At 55.2% G+C, this 18,519-nt stretch overlaps 36 non-coding genes across 36 annotated transcripts; all 36 read right to left on the minus strand.

The window, feature by feature from the left end:
- Positions 1-208: 208 nt before the first annotated feature.
- Trnam-cau (transfer RNA methionine (anticodon CAU)) lies at positions 209-281 on the minus strand. The gene has a single exon. It is a non-coding gene; the product is annotated as a tRNA-Met (tRNA).
- Positions 282-661: 380 nt separating this feature from the next.
- On the minus strand, positions 662-732 carry Trnag-gcc (transfer RNA glycine (anticodon GCC)). Its single transcript has one exon. It is a non-coding gene; the product is annotated as a tRNA-Gly (tRNA).
- An 879-nt stretch (positions 733-1,611) lies between these two features.
- Trnai-aau (transfer RNA isoleucine (anticodon AAU)) lies at positions 1,612-1,685 on the minus strand. Its single transcript has one exon. It is a non-coding gene; the product is annotated as a tRNA-Ile (tRNA).
- Positions 1,686-1,883: 198 nt separating this feature from the next.
- Trnae-uuc (transfer RNA glutamic acid (anticodon UUC)) lies at positions 1,884-1,955 on the minus strand. The gene has a single exon. It is a non-coding gene; the product is annotated as a tRNA-Glu (tRNA).
- Positions 1,956-2,260: 305 nt separating this feature from the next.
- On the minus strand, positions 2,261-2,333 carry Trnam-cau (transfer RNA methionine (anticodon CAU)). The gene has a single exon. It is a non-coding gene; the product is annotated as a tRNA-Met (tRNA).
- Positions 2,334-2,713: 380 nt separating this feature from the next.
- Positions 2,714-2,784, minus strand: Trnag-gcc (transfer RNA glycine (anticodon GCC)). The gene has a single exon. It is a non-coding gene; the product is annotated as a tRNA-Gly (tRNA).
- An 879-nt stretch (positions 2,785-3,663) lies between these two features.
- Trnai-aau (transfer RNA isoleucine (anticodon AAU)) lies at positions 3,664-3,737 on the minus strand. Its single transcript has one exon. It is a non-coding gene; the product is annotated as a tRNA-Ile (tRNA).
- Positions 3,738-3,935: 198 nt separating this feature from the next.
- Trnae-uuc (transfer RNA glutamic acid (anticodon UUC)) lies at positions 3,936-4,007 on the minus strand. The gene has a single exon. It is a non-coding gene; the product is annotated as a tRNA-Glu (tRNA).
- Positions 4,008-4,312: 305 nt separating this feature from the next.
- On the minus strand, positions 4,313-4,385 carry Trnam-cau (transfer RNA methionine (anticodon CAU)). The gene has a single exon. It is a non-coding gene; the product is annotated as a tRNA-Met (tRNA).
- A 380-nt stretch (positions 4,386-4,765) lies between these two features.
- Trnag-gcc (transfer RNA glycine (anticodon GCC)) lies at positions 4,766-4,836 on the minus strand. The gene has a single exon. It is a non-coding gene; the product is annotated as a tRNA-Gly (tRNA).
- An 879-nt stretch (positions 4,837-5,715) lies between these two features.
- Trnai-aau (transfer RNA isoleucine (anticodon AAU)) lies at positions 5,716-5,789 on the minus strand. Its single transcript has one exon. It is a non-coding gene; the product is annotated as a tRNA-Ile (tRNA).
- Positions 5,790-5,987: 198 nt separating this feature from the next.
- On the minus strand, positions 5,988-6,059 carry Trnae-uuc (transfer RNA glutamic acid (anticodon UUC)). The gene has a single exon. It is a non-coding gene; the product is annotated as a tRNA-Glu (tRNA).
- A 305-nt stretch (positions 6,060-6,364) lies between these two features.
- Trnam-cau (transfer RNA methionine (anticodon CAU)) lies at positions 6,365-6,437 on the minus strand. The gene has a single exon. It is a non-coding gene; the product is annotated as a tRNA-Met (tRNA).
- Positions 6,438-6,817: 380 nt separating this feature from the next.
- On the minus strand, positions 6,818-6,888 carry Trnag-gcc (transfer RNA glycine (anticodon GCC)). Its single transcript has one exon. It is a non-coding gene; the product is annotated as a tRNA-Gly (tRNA).
- An 879-nt stretch (positions 6,889-7,767) lies between these two features.
- Trnai-aau (transfer RNA isoleucine (anticodon AAU)) lies at positions 7,768-7,841 on the minus strand. The gene has a single exon. It is a non-coding gene; the product is annotated as a tRNA-Ile (tRNA).
- A 198-nt stretch (positions 7,842-8,039) lies between these two features.
- On the minus strand, positions 8,040-8,111 carry Trnae-uuc (transfer RNA glutamic acid (anticodon UUC)). The gene has a single exon. It is a non-coding gene; the product is annotated as a tRNA-Glu (tRNA).
- A 305-nt stretch (positions 8,112-8,416) lies between these two features.
- Positions 8,417-8,489, minus strand: Trnam-cau (transfer RNA methionine (anticodon CAU)). The gene has a single exon. It is a non-coding gene; the product is annotated as a tRNA-Met (tRNA).
- A 380-nt stretch (positions 8,490-8,869) lies between these two features.
- Positions 8,870-8,940, minus strand: Trnag-gcc (transfer RNA glycine (anticodon GCC)). Its single transcript has one exon. It is a non-coding gene; the product is annotated as a tRNA-Gly (tRNA).
- Positions 8,941-9,819: 879 nt separating this feature from the next.
- Positions 9,820-9,893, minus strand: Trnai-aau (transfer RNA isoleucine (anticodon AAU)). The gene has a single exon. It is a non-coding gene; the product is annotated as a tRNA-Ile (tRNA).
- Positions 9,894-10,091: 198 nt separating this feature from the next.
- Trnae-uuc (transfer RNA glutamic acid (anticodon UUC)) lies at positions 10,092-10,163 on the minus strand. The gene has a single exon. It is a non-coding gene; the product is annotated as a tRNA-Glu (tRNA).
- A 305-nt stretch (positions 10,164-10,468) lies between these two features.
- Positions 10,469-10,541, minus strand: Trnam-cau (transfer RNA methionine (anticodon CAU)). The gene has a single exon. It is a non-coding gene; the product is annotated as a tRNA-Met (tRNA).
- Positions 10,542-10,921: 380 nt separating this feature from the next.
- Trnag-gcc (transfer RNA glycine (anticodon GCC)) lies at positions 10,922-10,992 on the minus strand. Its single transcript has one exon. It is a non-coding gene; the product is annotated as a tRNA-Gly (tRNA).
- An 879-nt stretch (positions 10,993-11,871) lies between these two features.
- On the minus strand, positions 11,872-11,945 carry Trnai-aau (transfer RNA isoleucine (anticodon AAU)). The gene has a single exon. It is a non-coding gene; the product is annotated as a tRNA-Ile (tRNA).
- A 198-nt stretch (positions 11,946-12,143) lies between these two features.
- Trnae-uuc (transfer RNA glutamic acid (anticodon UUC)) lies at positions 12,144-12,215 on the minus strand. The gene has a single exon. It is a non-coding gene; the product is annotated as a tRNA-Glu (tRNA).
- A 305-nt stretch (positions 12,216-12,520) lies between these two features.
- Positions 12,521-12,593, minus strand: Trnam-cau (transfer RNA methionine (anticodon CAU)). The gene has a single exon. It is a non-coding gene; the product is annotated as a tRNA-Met (tRNA).
- Positions 12,594-12,973: 380 nt separating this feature from the next.
- Positions 12,974-13,044, minus strand: Trnag-gcc (transfer RNA glycine (anticodon GCC)). Its single transcript has one exon. It is a non-coding gene; the product is annotated as a tRNA-Gly (tRNA).
- An 879-nt stretch (positions 13,045-13,923) lies between these two features.
- On the minus strand, positions 13,924-13,997 carry Trnai-aau (transfer RNA isoleucine (anticodon AAU)). Its single transcript has one exon. It is a non-coding gene; the product is annotated as a tRNA-Ile (tRNA).
- A 198-nt stretch (positions 13,998-14,195) lies between these two features.
- Trnae-uuc (transfer RNA glutamic acid (anticodon UUC)) lies at positions 14,196-14,267 on the minus strand. Its single transcript has one exon. It is a non-coding gene; the product is annotated as a tRNA-Glu (tRNA).
- Positions 14,268-14,572: 305 nt separating this feature from the next.
- Trnam-cau (transfer RNA methionine (anticodon CAU)) lies at positions 14,573-14,645 on the minus strand. Its single transcript has one exon. It is a non-coding gene; the product is annotated as a tRNA-Met (tRNA).
- A 380-nt stretch (positions 14,646-15,025) lies between these two features.
- Trnag-gcc (transfer RNA glycine (anticodon GCC)) lies at positions 15,026-15,096 on the minus strand. Its single transcript has one exon. It is a non-coding gene; the product is annotated as a tRNA-Gly (tRNA).
- Positions 15,097-15,975: 879 nt separating this feature from the next.
- Positions 15,976-16,048, minus strand: Trnai-aau (transfer RNA isoleucine (anticodon AAU)). Its single transcript has one exon. It is a non-coding gene; the product is annotated as a tRNA-Ile (tRNA).
- Positions 16,049-16,246: 198 nt separating this feature from the next.
- Trnae-uuc (transfer RNA glutamic acid (anticodon UUC)) lies at positions 16,247-16,318 on the minus strand. The gene has a single exon. It is a non-coding gene; the product is annotated as a tRNA-Glu (tRNA).
- A 305-nt stretch (positions 16,319-16,623) lies between these two features.
- Positions 16,624-16,696, minus strand: Trnam-cau (transfer RNA methionine (anticodon CAU)). Its single transcript has one exon. It is a non-coding gene; the product is annotated as a tRNA-Met (tRNA).
- A 380-nt stretch (positions 16,697-17,076) lies between these two features.
- On the minus strand, positions 17,077-17,147 carry Trnag-gcc (transfer RNA glycine (anticodon GCC)). Its single transcript has one exon. It is a non-coding gene; the product is annotated as a tRNA-Gly (tRNA).
- An 879-nt stretch (positions 17,148-18,026) lies between these two features.
- On the minus strand, positions 18,027-18,099 carry Trnai-aau (transfer RNA isoleucine (anticodon AAU)). Its single transcript has one exon. It is a non-coding gene; the product is annotated as a tRNA-Ile (tRNA).
- Positions 18,100-18,297: 198 nt separating this feature from the next.
- Positions 18,298-18,369, minus strand: Trnae-uuc (transfer RNA glutamic acid (anticodon UUC)). The gene has a single exon. It is a non-coding gene; the product is annotated as a tRNA-Glu (tRNA).
- Positions 18,370-18,519: the final 150 nt, after the last annotated feature.

The following is an 18,519-nucleotide window of genomic DNA, read 5'->3' on the forward strand; positions in this document are numbered from 1 at the left end:
TACTGACTGGCAAGGCGCGCACCTCAAACGTCGCAGAGCAGTGCTTTTGGCTTCGTGCTCTGCTGGGAGAAGAGGAAAAGGGAAGCTGTAAGTAGCAATAACAGGAAGTAAACATTCTCCCGCTGAAGCGTTGAAACGTTGTGGATAACAAACAAGAAATACGTTGGCGCCCTAGCAACAGCACCAGCATCAGTCACAGAAAATTAAATGCCCCGGGTGAGGATCGAACTCACGACCTTAAGATTATGAGACTTGCGCGCTGCCTACTGCGCTACCGAGGCACGGGTGAACTGCTTGTCCTGGAAACTGCCTAAATACCGTACCCAATATTAGACGTAGAGACACTGTACTTCCTGGATAACGTGTTCTGTTGCTACACGTGCACTGCCGGCCCAGTTGATTGCGGTGTTGCTGCAGCTGTTGCAACGATAGGCAGCACTCCTTGTCGTTAAAGTTCAGTGCCTCGGAGGCACCGGGACACAGCAACTTGTGAGGCCAGGCCGACGCTAGTCTGTAGAACATGATGCGAGCGTCCTAGTGGGGACCCGCGAGTGCTGCGTTCTCGGTTCTTCTCAAGGGAATCCAGCTATATATTCTTGTGGATCGTGCATCTCAAGCGCGCAAGCCACGCGGCAGCATTATCGCGGGAAAAGCAAAATGATGCATCGGCCGGGAATCGAACCCGGGCCGCCCGCGTGGCAGGCGAGCATTCTACCACTGAACCACCGATGCTCGGGCCAGCGGTAACTTCACGCTGCTTCCCGAGCAGATGTCTCAAGGGAATGTGGGACTGCCGTCAAGCGCCGTAGCATTCTGTGGAGAAGGTGCTGCAGACGCTGAATCCTGCACTGCACTGCTTAAAAATGCCGCCAGAACGCGGTCCTCTGCGTACTCTTGCGTCGCCGGCGCCGACTCTTGCCAAAGGATGCGAAATGTGCGCGGATACGCTGTCCGAATGCGTCTGGATGTGCTCCCCTAGCCTGCCTCGAAATGCGCCTGCCGGGTACGATCACCTTCGGCCGCTGCCGACAGGCGGGAAGCCGACACAGCGCGGAGGCGGGGCGCTCGCTTGTGCGGTGGTGGTGTAATGGTCAGCATAGTTGCCTTCCAAGCGCCAGCCCTTAGTGTGTCTCGACTTGTCTCGACTTTGCTCAGCTGACGCGAGAGCTGACGCTCTCAAATCGGCCTATATCAAAACGACAAGCACGAGAAACGACTGAGAGAGGCAAGGAGCGGCGAGGCGATTCACACACAGCACGCCCCCTTCATTTCACGGTGGCGTTTCCCTGACCGAATCAGTCAAAGGAGAAACAAAAATAGGAAGTAAAACTGCCAATAGTGCCCTGTGTTCCCATGCGCTCACCCGCCCAAGTACTGACCAGGGCCAAAGTTGTTACGCATCGGCAATCGGACATTTTCTTTCATTTTCTCTTTATCGGTTGAGAACCAGTGTATTCAAGATATTATGGCCATTGCCGAGTGAATGCTGTAGTGCTTCCCGACGAGTCGGGTTCGGATCCTCTGTCAACTTCCACGCAGGGTGATGATCTTTTGGTCATCACACTCGCCAGCTGAAATCGGCGCTGCCTTTTCGCAGTAGTAAAAGAGTAGTGGCCCGTGGGGGGATCGAACCCACGACCTTCGCGTTATTAGCACGACGCTCTAACCAACTGAGCTAACGGGCCTCGGCAGACGCAGTTGCTCAGCCCTACGCTGGAAACGGGTGGCATGAAGCCATACACCATTTCTATGGGCGTCGTGTGTCTGCTTCCCTAGTCTATATTCTGCTGACGGTCACGAAACAGTAGCTATATTGCGAGTAGGACGGGAAACGGCCGCTCGGACAGCTCAAACTTGTCACGATTCGTGTGGAAAAAATTCCGTTCCGGTACCGGGAATCGAACCCGGGCCTCCTGGGTGAAAGCCAGGTATCCTAGCCACTAGACCACACCGGATGTGGCCGTTTCATTCGACCGTTCGTACGGTCGCTTGTCGCATTTCGTGTCGAGGGCCGCGTCGGCGCCCCTCTCTCTTTGCGAGCATCTTTACACATACTGACTGGCAAGGCGCGCACCTCAAACGTCGCAGAGCAGTGCTTTTGGCTTCGTGCTCTGCTGGGAGAAGAGGAAAAGGGAAGCTGTAAGTAGCAATAACAGGAAGTAAACATTCTCCCGCTGAAGCGTTGAAACGTTGTGGATAACAAACAAGAAATGCGTTGGCGCCCTAGCAACAGCACCAGCATCAGTCACAGAAAATTAAATGCCCCGGGTGAGGATCGAACTCACGACCTTAAGATTATGAGACTTGCGCGCTGCCTACTGCGCTACCGAGGCACGGGTGAACTGCTTGTCCTGGAAACTGCCTAAATACCGTACCCAATATTAGACGTAGAGACACTGTACTTCCTGGATAACGTGTTCTGTTGCTACACGTGCACTGCCGGCCCAGTTGATTGCGGTGTTGCTGCAGCTGTTGCAACGATAGGCAGCACTCCTTGTCGTTAAAGTTCAGTGCCTCGGAGGCACCGGGACACAGCAACTTGTGAGGCCAGGCCGACGCTAGTCTGTAGAACATGATGCGAGCGTCCTAGTGGGGACCCGCGAGTGCTGCGTTCTCGGTTCTTCTCAAGGGAATCCAGCTATATATTCTTGTGGATCGTGCATCTCAAGCGCGCAAGCCACGCGGCAGCATTATCGCGGGAAAAGCAAAATGATGCATCGGCCGGGAATCGAACCCGGGCCGCCCGCGTGGCAGGCGAGCATTCTACCACTGAACCACCGATGCTCGGGCCAGCGGTAACTTCACGCTGCTTCCCGAGCAGATGTCTCAAGGGAAAGTGGGACTGCCGTCAAGCGCCGTAGCATTCTGTGGAGAAGGTGCTGCAGACGCTGAATCCTGCACTGCACTGCTTAAAAATGCCGCCAGAACGCGGTCCTCTGCGTACTCTTGCGTCGCCGGCGCCGACTCTTGCCAAAGGATGCGAAATGTGCGCGGATACGCTGTCCGAATGCGTCTGGATGTGCTCCCCTAGCCTGCCTCGAAATGCGCCTGCCGGGTACGATCACCTTCGGCCGCTGCCGACAGGCGGGAAGCCGACACAGCGCGGAGGCGGGGCGCTCGCTTGTGCGGTGGTGGTGTAATGGTCAGCATAGTTGCCTTCCAAGCGCCAGCCCTTAGTGTGTCTCGACTTGTCTCGACTTTGCTCAGCTGACGCGAGAGCTGACGCTCTCAAATCGGCCTATATCAAAACGACAAGCACGAGAAACGACTGAGAGAGGCAAGGAGAGGCGAGGCGATGGACACACAGCACGCCCCCTTCATTTCACGGTGGCGTTTCCCTGACCGAATCAGTCAAAGGAGAAACAAAAATAGGAAGTAAAACTGCCAATAGTGCCCTGTGTTCCCATGCGCTCACCCGCCCAAGTACTGACCAGGGCCAAAGTTGTTACGCATCGGCAATCGGACATTTTCTTTCATTTTCTCTTTATCGGTTGAGAACCAGTGTATTCAAGATATTATGGCCATTGCCGAGTGAATGCTGTAGTGCTTCCCGACGAGTCGGGTTCGGATCCTCTGTCAACTTCCACGCAGGGTGATGATCTTTTGGTCATCACACTCGCCAGCTGAAATCGGCGCTGCCTTTTCGCAGTAGTAAAAGAGTAGTGGCCCGTGGGGGGATCGAACCCACGACCTTCGCGTTATTAGCACGACGCTCTAACCAACTGAGCTAACGGGCCTCGGCAGACGCAGTTGCTCAGCCCTACGCTGGAAACGGGTGGCATGAAGCCATACACCATTTCTATGGGCGTCGTGTGTCTGCTTCCCTAGTCTATATTCTGCTGACGGTCACGAAACAGTAGCTATATTGCGAGCAGGACGGGAAACGGCCGCTCGGACAGCTCAAACTTGTCACGATTCGTGTGGAAAAAATTCCGTTCCGGTACCGGGAATCGAACCCGGGCCTCCTGGGTGAAAGCCAGGTATCCTAGCCACTAGACCACACCGGATGTGGCCGTTTCATTCGACCGTTCGTACGGTCGCTTGTCGCATTTCGTGTCGAGGGCCGCGTCGGCGCCCCTCTCTCTTTGCGAGCATCTTTACACATACTGACTGGCAAGGCGCGCACCTCAAACGTCGCAGAGCAGTGCTTTTGGCTTCGTGCTCTGCTGGGAGAAGAGGAAAAGGGAAGCTGTAAGTAGCAATAACAGGAAGTAAACATTCTCCCGCTGAAGCGTTGAAACGTTGTGGATAACAAACAAGAAATACGTTGGCGCCCTAGCAACAGCACCAGCATCAGTCACAGAAAATTAAATGCCCCGGGTGAGGATCGAACTCACGACCTTAGGATTATGAGACTTACGCGCTGCCTACTGCGCTACCGAGGCACGGGTTAACTGCTTGTCCTGGAACCTGCCTAAATACCGTACCCAATATTAGACGTAGAGACACTGTACTTCCTGGATAACGTGTTCTGTTGCTACACGTGCACTGCCGGCCCAGTTGATTGCGGTGTTGCTGCAGCTGTTGCAACGATAGGCAGCACTCCTTGTCGTTAAAGTTCAGTGCCTCGGAGGCACCGGGACACAGCAACTTGTGAGGCCAGGCCGACGCTAGTCTGTAGAACATGATGCGAGCGTCCTAGTGGGGACCCGCGAGTGCTGCGTTCTCGGTTCTTCTCAAGGGAATCCAGCTATACATTCTTGTGGATCGTGCATCTCAAGCGCGCAAGCCACGCGGCAGCATTATCGCGGGAAAAGCAAAATGATGCATCGGCCGGGAATCGAACCCGGGCCGCCCGCGTGGCAGGCGAGCATTCTACCACTGAACCACCGATGCTCGGGCCAGCGGTAACTTCACGCTGCTTCCCGAGCAGATGTCTCAAGGGAAAGTGGGACTGCCGTCAAGCGCCGTAGCATTCTGTGGAGAAGGTGCTGCAGACGCTGAATCCTGCACTGCACTGCTTAAAAATGCCGCCAGAACGCGGTCCTCTGCGTACTCTTGCGTCGCCGGCGCCGACTCTTGCCAAAGGATGCGAAATGTGCGCGGATACGCTGTCCGAATGCGTCTGGATGTGCTCCCCTAGCCTGCCTCGAAATGCGCCTGCCGGGTACGATCACCTTCGGCCGCTGCCGACAGGCGGGAAGCCGACACAGCGCGGAGGCGGGGCGCTCGCTTGTGCGGTGGTGGTGTAATGGTCAGCATAGTTGCCTTCCAAGCGCCAGCCCTTAGTGTGTCTCGACTTGTCTCGACTTTGCTCAGCTGACGCGAGAGCTGACGCTCTCAAATCGGCCTATATCAAAACGACAAGCACGAGAAACGACTGAGAGAGGCAAGGAGCGGCGAGGCGATGGACACACAGCACGCCCCCTTCATTTCACGGTGGCGTTTCCCTGACCGAATCAGTCAAAGGAGAAACAAAAATAGGAAGTAAAACTGCCAATAGTGCCCTGTGTTCCCATGCGCTCACCCGCCCAAGTACTGACCAGGGCCAAAGTTGTTACGCATCGGCAATCGGACATTTTCTTTCATTTTCTCTTTATCGGTTGAGAACCAGTGTATTCAAGATATTATGGCCATTGCCGAGTGAATGCTGTAGTGCTTCCCGACGAGTCGGGTTCGGATCCTCTGTCAACTTCCACGCAGGGTGATGATCTTTTGGTCATCACACTCGCCAGCTGAAATCGGCGCTGCCTTTTCGCAGTAGTAAAAGAGTAGTGGCCCGTGGGGGAATCGAACCCACGACCTTCGCGTTATTAGCACGACGCTCTAACCAACTGAGCTAACGGGCCTCGGCAGACGCAGTTGCTCAGCCCTACGCTGGAAACGGGTGGCATGAAGCCATACACCATTTCTATGGGCGTCGTGTGTCTGCTTCCCTAGTCTATATTCTGCTGACGGTCACGAAACAGTAGCTATATTGCGAGTAGGACGGGAAACGGCCGCTCGGACAGCTCAAACTTGTCACGATTCGTGTGGAAAAAATTCCGTTCCGGTACCGGGAATCGAACCCGGGCCTCCTGGGTGAAAGCCAGGTATCCTAGCCACTAGACCACACCGGATGTGGCCGTTTCATTCGACCGTTCGTACGGTCGCTTGTCGCATTTCGTGTCGAGGGCCGCGTCGGCGCCCCTCTCTCTTTGCGAGCATCTTTACACATACTGACTGGCAAGGCGCGCACCTCAAACGTCGCAGAGCAGTGCTTTTGGCTTCGTGCTCTGCTGGGAGAAGAGGAAAAGGGAAGCTGTAAGTAGCAATAACAGGAAGTAAACATTCTCCCGCTGAAGCGTTGAAACGTTGTGGATAACAAACAAGAAATACGTTGGCGCCCTAGCAACAGCACCAGCATCAGTCACAGAAAATTAAATGCCCCGGGTGAGGATCGAACTCACGACCTTAAGATTATGAGACTTACGCGCTGCCTACTGCGCTACCGAGGCACGGGTGAACTGCTTGTCCTGGAACCTGCCTAAATACCGTACCCAATATTAGACGTAGAGACACTGTACTTCCTGGATAACGTGTTCTGTTGCTACACGTGCACTGCCGGCCCAGTTGATTGCGGTGTTGCTGCAGCTGTTGCAACGATAGGCAGCACTCCTTGTCGTTAAAGTTCAGTGCCTCGGAGGCACCGGGACACAGCAACTTGTGAGGCCAGGCCGACGCTAGTCTGTAGAACATGATGCGAGCGTCCTAGTGGGGACCCGCGAGTGCTGCGTTCTCGGTTCTTCTCAAGGGAATCCAGCTATACATTCTTGTGGATCGTGCATCTCAAGCGCGCAAGCCACGCGGCAGCATTATCGCGGGAAAAGCAAAATGATGCATCGGCCGGGAATCGAACCCGGGCCGCCCGCGTGGCAGGCGAGCATTCTACCACTGAACCACCGATGCTCGGGCCAGCGGTAACTTCACGCTGCTTCCCGAGCAGATGTCTCAAGGGAAAGTGGGACTGCCGTCAAGCGCCGTAGCATTCTGTGGAGAAGGTGCTGCAGACGCTGAATCCTGCACTGCACTGCTTAAAAATGCCGCCAGAACGCGGTCCTCTGCGTACTCTTGCGTCGCCGGCGCCGACTCTTGCCAAAGGATGCGAAATGTGCGCGGATACGCTGTCCGAATGCGTCTGGATGTGCTCCCCTAGCCTGCCTCGAAATGCGCCTGCCGGGTACGATCACCTTCGGCCGCTGCCGACAGGCGGGAAGCCGACACAGCGCGGAGGCGGGGCGCTCGCTTGTGCGGTGGTGGTGTAATGGTCAGCATAGTTGCCTTCCAAGCGCCAGCCCTTAGTGTGTCTCGACTTGTCTCGACTCTGCTCAGCTGACGCGAGAGCTGACGCTCTCAAATCGGCCTATATCAAAACGACAAGCACGAGAAACGACTGAGAGAGGCAAGGAGCGGCGAGGCGATGGACACACAGCACGCCCCCTTCATTTCACGGTGGCGTTTCCCTGACCGAATCAGTCAAAGGAGAAACAAAAATAGGAAGTAAAACTGCCAATAGTGCCCTGTGTTCCCATGCGCTCACCCGCCCAAGTACTGACCAGGGCCAAAGTTGTTACGCATCGGCAATCGGACATTTTCTTTCATTTTCTCTTTATCGGTTGAGAACCAGTGTATTCAAGATATTATGGCCATTGCCGAGTGAATGCTGTAGTGCTTCCCGACGAGTCGGGTTCGGATCCTCTGTCAACTTCCACGCAGGGTGATGATCTTTTGGTCATCACACTCGCCAGCTGAAATCGGCGCTGCCTTTTCGCAGTAGTAAAAGAGTAGTGGCCTGTGGGGGGATCGAACCCACGACCTTCGCGTTATTAGCACGACGCTCTAACCAACTGAGCTAACGGGCCTCGGCAGACGCAGTTGCTCAGCCCTACGCTGGAAACGGGTGGCATGAAGCCATACACCATTTCTATGGGCGTCGTGTGTCTGCTTCCCTAGTCTATATTCTGCTGACGGTCACGAAACAGTAGCTATATTGCGAGCAGGACGGGAAACGGCCGCTCGGACAGCTCAAACTTGTCACGATTCGTGTGGAAAAAATTCCGTTCCGGTACCGGGAATCGAACCCGGGCCTCCTGGGTGAAAGCCAGGTATCCTAGCCACTAGACCACACCGGATGTGGCCGTTTCATTCGACCGTTCGTACGGTCGCTTGTCGCATTTCGTGTCGAGGGCCGCGTCGGCGCCCCTCTCTCTTTGCGAGCATCTTTACACATACTGACTGGCAAGGCGCGCACCTCAAACGTCGCAGAGCAGTGCTTTTGGCTTCGTGCTCTGCTGGGAGAAGAGGAAAAGGGAAGCTGTAAGTAGCAATAACAGGAAGTAAACATTCTCCCGCTGAAGCGTTGAAACGTTGTGGATAACAAACAAGAAATACGTTGGCGCCCTAGCAACAGCACCAGCATCAGTCACAGAAAATTAAATGCCCCGGGTGAGGATCGAACTCACGACCTTAAGATTATGAGACTTGCGCGCTGCCTACTGCGCTACCGAGGCACGGGTGAACTGCTTGTCCTGGAAACTGCCTAAATACCGTACCCAATATTAGACGTAGAGACACTGTACTTCCTGGATAACGTGTTCTGTTGCTACACGTGCACTGCCGGCCCAGTTGATTGCGGTGTTGCTGCAGCTGTTGCAACGATAGGCAGCACTCCTTGTCGTTAAAGTTCAGTGCCTCGGAGGCACCGGGACACAGCAACTTGTGAGGCCAGGCCGACGCTAGTCTGTAGAACATGATGCGAGCGTCCTAGTGGGGACCCGCGAGTGCTGCGTTCTCGGTTCTTCTCAAGGGAATCCAGCTATATATTCTTGTGGATCGTGCATCTCAAGCGCGCAAGCCACGCGGCAGCATTATCGCGGGAAAAGCAAAATGATGCATCGGCCGGGAATCGAACCCGGGCCGCCCGCGTGGCAGGCGAGCATTCTACCACTGAACCACCGATGCTCGGGCCAGCGGTAACTTCACGCTGCTTCCCGAGCAGATGTCTCAAGGGAATGTGGGACTGCCGTCAAGCGCCGTAGCATTCTGTGGAGAAGGTGCTGCAGACGCTGAATCCTGCACTGCACTGCTTAAAAATGCCGCCAGAACGCGGTCCTCTGCGTACTCTGGCGTCGCCGGCGCCGACTCTTGCCAAAGGATGCGAAATGTGCGCGGATACGCTGTCCGAATGCGTCTGGATGTGCTCCCCTAGCCTGCCTCGAAATGCGCCTGCCGGGTACGATCACCTTCGGCCGCTGCCGACAGGCGGGAAGCCGACACAGCGCGGAGGCGGGGCGCTCGCTTGTGCGGTGGTGGTGTAATGGTCAGCATAGTTGCCTTCCAAGCGCCAGCCCTTAGTGTGTCTCGACTTGTCTCGACTTTGCTCAGCTGACGCGAGAGCTGACGCTCTCAAATCGGCCTATATCAAAACGACAAGCACGAGAAACGACTGAGAGAGGCAAGGAGCGGCGAGGCGATTCACACACAGCACGCCCCCTTCATTTCACGGTGGCGTTTCCCTGACCGAATCAGTCAAAGGAGAAACAAAAATAGGAAGTAAAACTGCCAATAGTGCCCTGTGTTCCCATGCGCTCACCCGCCCAAGTACTGACCAGGGCCAAAGTTGTTACGCATCGGCAATCGGACATTTTCTTTCATTTTCTCTTTATCGGTTGAGAACCAGTGTATTCAAGATATTATGGCCATTGCCGAGTGAATGCTGTAGTGCTTCCCGACGAGTCGGGTTCGGATCCTCTGTCAACTTCCACGCAGGGTGATGATCTTTTGGTCATCACACTCGCCAGCTGAAATCGGCGCTGCCTTTTCGCAGTAGTAAAAGAGTAGTGGCCCGTGGGGGGATCGAACCCACGACCTTCGCGTTATTAGCACGACGCTCTAACCAACTGAGCTAACGGGCCTCGGCAGACGCAGTTGCTCAGCCCTACGCTGGAAACGGGTGGCATGAAGCCATACACCATTTCTATGGGCGTCGTGTGTCTGCTTCCCTAGTCTATATTCTGCTGACGGTCACGAAACAGTAGCTATATTGCGAGTAGGACGGGAAACGGCCGCTCGGACAGCTCAAACTTGTCACGATTCGTGTGGAAAAAATTCCGTTCCGGTACCGGGAATCGAACCCGGGCCTCCTGGGTGAAAGCCAGGTATCCTAGCCACTGGACCACACCGGATGTGGCCGTTTCATTCGACCGTTCGTACGGTCACTTGTCGCATTTCGTGTCGAGGGCCGCGTCGGCGCCCCTCTCTCTTTGCGAGCATTTTTACACATACTGACTGGCAAGGCGCGCACCTCAAACGTCGCAGAGCAGTGCTTTTGGCTTCGTGCTCTGCTGGGAGAAGAGGAAAAGGGAAGCTGTAAGTAGCAATAACAGGAAGTAAACATTCTCCCGCTGAAGCGTTGAAACGTTGTGGATAACAAACAAGAAATACGTTGGCGCCCTAGCAACAGCACCAGCATCAGTCACAGAAAATTAAATGCCCCGGGTGAGGATCGAACTCACGACCTTAAGATTATGAGACTTACGCGCTGCCTACTGCGCTACCGAGGCACGGGTGAACTGCTTGTCCTGGAACCTGCCTAAATACCGTACCCAATATTAGACGTAGAGACACTGTACTTCCTGGATAACGTGTTCTGTTGCTACACGTGCACTGCCGGCCCAGTTGATTGCGGTGTTGCTGCAGCTGTTGCAACGATAGGCAGCACTCCTTGTCGTTAAAGTTCAGTGCCTCGGAGGCACCGGGACACAGCAACTTGTGAGGCCAGGCCGACGCTAGTCTGTAGAACATGATGCGAGCGTCCTAGTGGGGACCCGCGAGTGCTGCGTTCTCGGTTCTTCTCAAGGGAATCCAGCTATACATTCTTGTGGATCGTGCATCTCAAGCGCGCAAGCCACGCGGCAGCATTATCGCGGGAAAAGCAAAATGATGCATCGGCCGGGAATCGAACCCGGGCCGCCCGCGTGGCAGGCGAGCATTCTACCACTGAACCACCGATGCTCGGGCCAGCGGTAACTTCACGCTGCTTCCCGAGCAGATGTCTCAAGGGAAAGTGGGACTGCCGTCAAGCGCCGTAGCATTCTGTGGAGAAGGTGCTGCAGACGCTGAATCCTGCACTGCACTGCTTAAAAATGCCGCCAGAACGCGGTCCTCTGCGTACTCTTGCGTCGCCGGCGCCGACTCTTGCCAAAGGATGCGAAATGTGCGCGGATACGCTGTCCGAATGCGTCTGGATGTGCTCCCCTAGCCTGCCTCGAAATGCGCCTGCCGGGTACGATCACCTTCGGCCGCTGCCGACAGGCGGGAAGCCGACACAGCGCGGAGGCGGGGCGCTCGCTTGTGCGGTGGTGGTGTAATGGTCAGCATAGTTGCCTTCCAAGCGCCAGCCCTTAGTGTGTCTCGACTTGTCTCGACTTTGCTCAGCTGACGCGAGAGCTGACGCTCTCAAATCGGCCTATATCAAAACGACAAGCACGAGAAACGACTGAGAGAGGCAAGGAGAGGCGAGGCGATGGACACACAGCACGCCCCCTTCATTTCACGGTGGCGTTTCCCTGACCGAATCAGTCAAAGGAGAAACAAAAATAGGAAGTAAAACTGCCAATAGTGCCCTGTGTTCCCATGCGCTCACCCGCCCAAGTACTGACCAGGGCCAAAGTTGTTACGCATCGGCAATCGGACATTTTCTTTCATTTTCTCTTTATCGGTTGAGAACCAGTGTATTCAAGATATTATGGCCATTGCCGAGTGAATGCTGTAGTGCTTCCCGACGAGTCGGGTTCGGATCCTCTGTCAACTTCCACGCAGGGTGATGATCTTTTGGTCATCACACTCGCCAGCTGAAATCGGCGCTGCCTTTTCGCAGTAGTAAAAGAGTAGTGGCCCGTGGGGGGATCGAACCCACGACCTTCGCGTTATTAGCACGACGCTCTAACCAACTGAGCTAACGGGCCTCGGCAGACGCAGTTGCTCAGCCCTACGCTGGAAACGGGTGGCATGAAGCCATACACCATTTCTATGGGCGTCGTGTGTCTGCTTCCCTAGTCTATATTCTGCTGACGGTCACGAAACAGTAGCTATATTGCGAGCAGGACGGGAAACGGCCGCTCGGACAGCTCAAACTTGTCACGATTCGTGTGGAAAAAATTCCGTTCCGGTACCGGGAATCGAACCCGGGCCTCCTGGGTGAAAGCCAGGTATCCTAGCCACTAGACCACACCGGATGTGGCCGTTTCATTCGACCGTTCGTACGGTCGCTTGTCGCATTTCGTGTCGAGGGCCGCGTCGGCGCCCCTCTCTCTTTGCGAGCATCTTTACACATACTGACTGGCAAGGCGCGCACCTCAAACGTCGCAGAGCAGTGCTTTTGGCTTCGTGCTCTGCTGGGAGAAGAGGAAAAGGGAAGCTGTAAGTAGCAATAACAGGAAGTAAACATTCTCCCGCTGAAGCGTTGAAACGTTGTGGATAACAAACAAGAAATACGTTGGCGCCCTAGCAACAGCACCAGCATCAGTCACAGAAAATTAAATGCCCCGGGTGAGGATCGAACTCACGACCTTAAGATTATGAGACTTACGCGCTGCCTACTGCGCTACCGAGGCACGGGTGAACTGCTTGTCCTGGAACCTGCCTAAATACCGTACCCAATATTAGACGTAGAGACACTGTACTTCCTGGATAACGTGTTCTGTTGCTACACGTGCACTGCCGGCCCAGTTGATTGCGGTGTTGCTGCAGCTGTTGCAACGATAGGCAGCACTCCTTGTCGTTAAAGTTCAGTGCCTCGGAGGCACCGGGACACAGCAACTTGTGAGGCCAGGCCGACGCTAGTCTGTAGAACATGATGCGAGCGTCCTAGTGGGGACCCGCGAGTGCTGCGTTCTCGGTTCTTCTCAAGGGAATCCAGCTATACATTCTTGTGGATCGTGCATCTCAAGCGCGCAAGCCACGCGGCAGCATTATCGCGGGAAAAGCAAAATGATGCATCGGCCGGGAATCGAACCCGGGCCGCCCGCGTGGCAGGCGAGCATTCTACCACTGAACCACCGATGCTCGGGCCAGCGGTAACTTCACGCTGCTTCCCGAGCAGATGTCTCAAGGGAAAGTGGGACTGCCGTCAAGCGCCGTAGCATTCTGTGGAGAAGGTGCTGCAGACGCTGAATCCTGCACTGCACTGCTTAAAAATGCCGCCAGAACGCGGTCCTCTGCGTACTCTTGCGTCGCCGGCGCCGACTCTTGCCAAAGGATGCGAAATGTGCGCGGATACGCTGTCCGAATGCGTCTGGATGTGCTCCCCTAGCCTGCCTCGAAATGCGCCTGCCGGGTACGATCACCTTCGGCCGCTGCCGACAGGCGGGAAGCCGACACAGCGCGGAGGCGGGGCGCTCGCTTGTGCGGTGGTGGTGTAATGGTCAGCATAGTTGCCTTCCAAGCGCCAGCCCTTAGTGTGTCTCGACTTGTCTCGACTCTGCTCAGCTGACGCGAGAGCTGACGCTCTCAAATCGGCCTATATCAAAACGACAAGCACGAGAAACGACTGAGAGAGGCAAGGAGCGGCGAGGCGATGGACACACAGCACGCCCCCTTCATTTCACGGTGGCGTTTCCCTGACCGAATCAGTCAAAGGAGAAACAAAAATAGGAAGTAAAACTGCCAATAGTGCCCTGTGTTCCCATGCGCTCACCCGCCCAAGTACTGACCAGGGCCAAAGTTGTTACGCATCGGCAATCGGACATTTTCTTTCATTTTCTCTTTATCGGTTGAGAACCAGTGTATTCAAGATATTATGGCCATTGCCGAGTGAATGCTGTAGTGCTTCCCGACGAGTCGGGTTCGGATCCTCTGTCAACTTCCACGCAGGGTGATGATCTTTTGGTCATCACACTCGCCAGCTGAAATCGGCGCTGCCTTTTCGCAGTAGTAAAAGAGTAGTGGCCTGTGGGGGGATCGAACCCACGACCTTCGCGTTATTAGCACGACGCTCTAACCAACTGAGCTAACGGGCCTCGGCAGACGCAGTTGCTCAGCCCTACGCTGGAAACGGGTGGCATGAAGCCATACACCATTTCTATGGGCGTCGTGTGTCTGCTTCCCTAGTCTATATTCTGCTGACGGTCACGAAACAGTAGCTATATTGCGAGCAGGACGGGAAACGGCCGCTCGGACAGCTCAAACTTGTCACGATTCGTGTGGAAAAAATTCCGTTCCGGTACCGGGAATCGAACCCGGGCCTCCTGGGTGAAAGCCAGGTATCTTAGCCACTAGACCACACCGGATGTGGCCGTTTCATTCGACCGTTCGTACGGTCGCTTGTCGCATTTCGTGTCGAGGGCCGCGTCGGCGCCCCTCTCTCTTTGCGAGCATCTTTACACATACTGACTGGCAAGGCGCGCACCTCAAACGTCGCAGAGCAGTGCTTTTGGCTTCGTGCTCTGCTGGGAGAAGAGGAAAAGGGAAGCTGTAAGTAGCAATAACAGGAAGTAAACATTCTCCCGCTGAAGCGTTGAAACGTTGTGGATAACAAACAAGAAATACGTTGGCGCCCTAGCAGCAGCACCAGCATCAGTCACAGAAAATTAAATGCCCCGGGTGAGGATCGAACTCACGACCTTAAGATTATGAGACTTGCGCGCTGCCTACTGCGCTACCGAGGCACGGGTGAACTGCTTGTCCTGGAAACTGCCTAAATACCGTACCCAATATTAGACGTAGAGACACTGTACTTCCTGGATAACGTGTTCTGTTGCTACACGTGCACTGCCGGCCCAGTTGATTGCGGTGTTGCTGCAGCTGTTGCAACGATAGGCAGCACTCCTTGTCGTTAAAGTTCAGTGCCTCGGAGGCACCGGGACACAGCAACTTGTGAGGCCAGGCCGACGCTAGTCTGTAGAACATGATGCGAGCGTCCTAGTGGGGACCCGCGAGTGCTGCGTTCTCGGTTCTTCTCAAGGGAATCCAGCTATATATTCTTGTGGATCGTGCATCTCAAGTGCGCAAGCCACGCGGCAGCATTATCGCGGGAAAAGCAAAATGATGCATCGGCCGGGAATCGAACCCGGGCCGCCCGCGTGGCAGGCGAGCATTCTACCACTGAACCACCGATGCTCGGGCCAGCGGTAACTTCACGCTGCTTCCCGAGCAGATGTCTCAAGGGAATGTGGGACTGCCGTCAAGCGCCGTAGCATTCTGTGGAGAAGGTGCTGCAGACGCTGAATCCTGCACTGCACTGCTTAAAAATGCCGCCAGAACGCGGTCCTCTGCGTACTCTGGCGTCGCCGGCGCCGACTCTTGCCAAAGGATGCGAAATGTGCGCGGATACGCTGTCCGAATGCGTCTGGATGTGCTCCCCTAGCCTGCCTCGAAATGCGCCTGCCGGGTACGATCACCTTCGGCCGCTGCCGACAGGCGGGAAGCCGACACAGCGCGGAGGCGGGGCGCTCACTTGTGCGGTGGTGGTGTAATGGTCAGCATAGTTGCCTTCCAAGCGCCAGCCCTTAGTGTGTCTCGACTTGTCTCGACTTTGCTCAGCTGACGCGAGAGCTGAAGCTCTCAAATCGGCCTATATCAAAACGACAAGCACGAGAAACGACTGAGAGAGGCAAGGAGCGGCGAGGCGATGGACACACAGCACGCCCCCTTCATTTCACGGTGGCGTTTCCCTGACCGAATCAGTCAAAGGAGAAACAAAAATAGGAAGTAAAACTGCCAATAGTGCCCTGTGTTCCCATGCGCTCACCCGCCCAAGTACTGACCAGGGCCAAAGTTGTTACGCATCGGCAATCGGACATTTTCTTTCATTTTCTCTTTATCGGTTGAGAACCAGTGTATTCAAGATATTATGGCCATTGCCGAGTGAATGCTGTAGTGCTTCCCGACGAGTCGGGTTCGGATCCTCTGTCAACTTCCACGCAGGGTGATGATCTTTTGGTCATCACACTCGCCAGCTGAAATCGGCGCTGCCTTTTCGCAGTAGTAAAAGAGTAGTGGCCGTGGGGGGATCGAACCCACGACCTTCGCGTTATTAGCACGACGCTCTAACCAACTGAGCTAACGGGCCTCGGCAGACGCAGTTGCTCAGCCCTACGCTGGAAACGGGTGGCATGAAGCCATACACCATTTCTATGGGCGTCGTGTGTCTGCTTCCCTAGTCTATATTCTGCTGACGGTCACGAAACAGTAGCTATATTGCGAGTAGGACGGGAAACGGCCGCTCGGACAGCTCAAACTTGTCACGATTCGTGTGGAAAAAATTCCGTTCCGGTACCGGGAATCGAACCCGGGCCTCCTGGGTGAAAGCCAGGTATCCTAGCCACTAGACCACACCGGATGTGGCCGTTTCATTCGACCGTTCGTACGGTCACTTGTCGCATTTCGTGTCGAGGGCCGCGTCGGCGCCCCTCTCTCTTTGCGAGCATCTTTACACATACTGACTGGCAAGGCGCGCACCTCAAACGTCGCAGAGCAGTGCTTTTGGCTTCGTGCTCTGCTGGGAGAAGAGGAAAAGGGAAGCTGTAAGTAGCAATAACAGGAAGTAAACATTCTCCCGCTGAAGCGTTGAAACGTTGTGGATAACAAACAAGAAATACGTTGGCGCCCTAGCAACAGCACCAGCATCAGTCACAGAAAATTAAATGCCCCGGGTGAGGATCGAACTCACGACCTTAAGATTATGAGACTTACGCGCTGCCTACTGCGCTACCGAGGCACGGGTGAACTGCTTGTCCTGGAACCTGCCTAAATACCGTACCCAATATTAGACGTAGAGACACTGTACTTCCTGGATAACGTGTTCTGTTGCTACACGTGCACTGCCGGCCCAGTTGATTGCGGTGTTGCTGCAGCTGTTGCAACGATAGGCAGCACTCCTTGTCGTTAAAGTTCAGTGCCTCGGAGGCACCGGGACACAGCAACTTGTGAGGCCAGGCCGACGCTAGTCTGTAGAACATGATGCGAGCGTCCTAGTGGGGACCCGCGAGTGCTGCGTTCTCGGTTCTTCTCAAGGGAATCCAGCTATACATTCTTGTGGATCGTGCATCTCAAGCGCGCAAGCCACGCGGCAGCATTATCGCGGGAAAAGCAAAATGATGCATCGGCCGGGAATCGAACCCGGGCCGCCCGCGTGGCAGGCGAGCATTCTACCACTGAACCACCGATGCTCGGGCCAGCGGTAACTTCACGCTGCTTCCCGAGCAGATGTCTCAAGGGAAAGTGGGACTGCCGTCAAGCGCCGTAGCATTCTGTGGAGAAGGTGCTGCAGACGCTGAATCCTGCACTGCACTGCTTAAAAATGCCGCCAGAACGCGGTCCTCTGCGTACTCTTGCGTCGCCGGCGCCGACTCTTGCCAAAGGATGCGAAATGTGCGCGGATACGCTGTCCGAATGCGTCTGGATGTGCTCCCCTAGCCTGCCTCGAAATGCGCCTGCCGGGTACGATCACCTTCGGCCGCTGCCGACAGGCGGGAAGCCGACACAGCGCGGAGGCGGGGCGCTCGCTTGTGCGGTGGTGGTGTAATGGTCAGCATAGTTGCCTTCCAAGCGCCAGCCCTTAGTGTGTCTCGACTTGTCTCGACTTTGCTCAGCTGACGCGAGAGCTGACGCTCCCAAATCGGCCTATATCAAAACGACAAGCACGAGAAACGACTGAGAGAGGCAAGGAGAGGCGAGGCGATGGACACACAGCACGCCCCCTTCATTTCACGGTGGCGTTTCCCTGACCGAATCAGTCAAAGGAGAAACAAAAATAGGAAGTAAAACTGCCAATAGTGCCCTGTGTTCCCATGCGCTCACCCGCCCAAGTACTGACCAGGGCCAAAGTTGTTACGCATCGGCAATCGGACATTTTCTTTCATTTTCTCTTTATCGGTTGAGAACCAGTGTATTCAAGATATTATGGCCATTGCCGAGTGAATGCTGTAGTGCTTCCCGACGAGTCGGGTTCGGATCCTCTGTCAACTTCCACGCAGGGTGATGATCTTTTGGTCATCACACTCGCCAGCTGAAATCGGCGCTGCCTTTTCGCAGTAGTAAAAGAGTAGTGGCCGTGGGGGGATCGAACCCACGACCTTCGCGTTATTAGCACGACGCTCTAACCAACTGAGCTAACGGGCCTCGGCAGACGCAGTTGCTCAGCCCTACGCTGGAAACGGGTGGCATGAAGCCATACACCATTTCTATGGGCGTCGTGTGTCTGCTTCCCTAGTCTATATTCTGCTGACGGTCACGAAACAGTAGCTATATTGCGAGTAGGACGGGAAACGGCCGCTCGGACAGCTCAAACTTGTCACGATTCGTGTGGAAAAAATTCCGTTCCGGTACCGGGAATCGAACCCGGGCCTCCTGGGTGAAAGCCAGGTATCCTAGCCACTAGACCACACCGGATGTGGCCGTTTCATTCGACCGTTCGTACGGTCACTTGTCGCATTTCGTGTCGAGGGCCGCGTCGGCGCCCCTCTCTCTTTGCGAGCATCTTTACACATACTGACTGGCAAGGCGCGCACCTCAAACGTCGCAGAGCAGTGCTTTTGGCTT

The sequence above is a fragment of the Schistocerca serialis genome, chromosome 2 (assembly GCF_023864345.2).
Source record: "Schistocerca serialis cubense isolate TAMUIC-IGC-003099 chromosome 2, iqSchSeri2.2, whole genome shotgun sequence".
Taxonomy (NCBI): domain Eukaryota; kingdom Metazoa; phylum Arthropoda; class Insecta; order Orthoptera; family Acrididae; genus Schistocerca; species Schistocerca serialis.